Source organism: Chanodichthys erythropterus, chromosome 17 (genome assembly GCF_024489055.1).
Source record: "Chanodichthys erythropterus isolate Z2021 chromosome 17, ASM2448905v1, whole genome shotgun sequence".
Taxonomy (NCBI): domain Eukaryota; kingdom Metazoa; phylum Chordata; class Actinopteri; order Cypriniformes; family Xenocyprididae; genus Chanodichthys; species Chanodichthys erythropterus.
The window spans coordinates 28,727,501-28,729,756 of record NC_090237.1 but is presented as its reverse complement, the minus strand read 5'-3'; positions in this window follow the sequence as shown (position 1 = coordinate 28,729,756).

Here is a 2,256-nt window from a genome sequence, read left to right as displayed (position 1 = left end):
TCACCATGTGTTTTCTCATTCTTTCTTTTTTTTTTTTTTTAAAAAAAGCCACAAGTTTTGGACCTGAAAACGTGACACGAGAAACACACCAAAACATACTACTATGCAGCCTATGGGCTCAATAGTAGTATGTTTTGGACAGCATTGGTGTTCAGTATCTATCTGGTTTTTCTAAACAGCTGTCTGAACCCCGTTCTCTATGTGTTCATGTGTGATCAGTATAAGAAGAAGCTGAAACAGTCTCTGCTGGAGACGATGTTTGCAGAAGATCATTTTAGAGTAAGGCAGATGCAAAAGGACGAGCAGAACAACAAAACCTCAATTGAATTGTTTGAAAATGTTAACAACCAATTAGAATCAACAACAACCAATGTAGTCTTGAAACTTGTCAACAACATAATTCACGTTTGTGTTATGGTTGTGTGTAATTTGTGTTGTAGAACCCCCCTAATGATTATTGGAACATTATATATGTTTGTGAAACTTTTTTATAAATATAAAAATCAACAGCTAATTTTGTTATGCTGATTTATGATTGAAATTTATTCTGAATAAAACAAACAATATATCAGTGTATCTTATGCTCTCACATTATCTTAGGAAAATTCTTATTGAAGGGCTTCATTCACATAAAAATTAAAATAATAAAAAAAGAGTAAATAAATAAAAATACAAATAAAATATAAATTATGTACTTATGATAAATTAAAAAGATAATAGTTAACAATGTAAGCAATTTAACTCAACATTTTTATTTTATTCATTTAAATATCCCTTAATTATTCTGTATATGCTAGATTCAAATAAATAAACAAACAAATAAAAAGATAATAGTTAACAATGTAAGCAATTTAACTCAACATTTTTATTTTATTCATTTAAATATCCCTTAATTATTCTGTATATGCTAGATTCAAATAAATAAACAAACAAATAAAAAGATAATAGTTAACAATGTAAGCAATTTAACTCAACATTTTTATTTTATTCATTTAAATATCCCTTAATTATTCTGTATATGCTAGATTCAAATAAATAAACAAACAAATAAATAAAAAAAAAAACTGTCCTGTACAATTGATTCTTCCAAACGAGATAAGCCAGCATGCGAGGCAGAGTGCTCATGACACAAACACAACAACAACCTACAATAAACAGAACCGAGGAGGAACTTAAATACACTGTGATGATTAACTCAAAAGACAAATAGCTGTGATGAATAGTTAGTGACCATGGTGACTGATGAGTGGCAGCAAATGAACAAAGAAGACACGTGACAAATGAAAACAAACTGAAAGTCAATGAAAACAGAAACTAACAGAAGATAACTGTGACATCACGCTTTGGAATTGGACAAGATGATGAAGGGATGGTGAGAGCCAGAAGAGGAAGGATTATGGCAGGATGAGGTGCAGGGATGGTGACAGGATAAACCACAGTGACAATCATCGCAGGTGGAGCCAGAAAATCTGAGGAAACGGGCGATACGGTGAGGCCAAGAATAGAGGCGACCCTGAAGGGAGGAAAGAAAAGGGACAGAGCGTAGTGGACGGCCTGGATGCCTGGATGTCAAAGCGACGATAGACCAAGGGGGAGCCAGTGGGACGAGGGATCCCAGCGGAGTCACTTTGACGAGAGTTCCTGGAGGAGCCGAAGGTGGGACGAGCCACTATCTGGTCCTGGAACGAGATTTCTATTGGCCCTCCAACCACCCACAACCCATCTCTTACTCATCACCCCAGAATTCACAATAATGCAATGGCCATTACAGGGAGCCCAGTTCACCTTGAAACACCATTCACTGTCAATACTGTGGATGATAATTTTTTATACCCTAAACAGCCAACGTACCCTGGGAGATACATACTTTTCATTTTTTTTTTTTTTTTTTTTTTTTTTTCACAAAATCTGAATGTCCTGCACCAATGGCAACCATGTTGGATTTAGGGTACGCAGGCTGACCTGGGAGTTACATCTAAATGTAACTAATTTGGATAAAATCCAAACTACATCAAATATATTTCAAAAATACATTTGGATATGTTTGACTTAATTCCAGATTATATAGAAAGTGACATGAAATGATTTTTTGCTGATCACTTTCCAGGCTTGCCTGTTTAAGGGTTAAATTGCTCTCTATGGAGGAATCAGTTACCTCTCGGATCTCATCAAAAATATCTTGATTTGTGTTACAAAGATGAACAAAGGTCTTACGGGTTTGGAACGACATGAAGGTGGGTGAGTAATTAATGACAG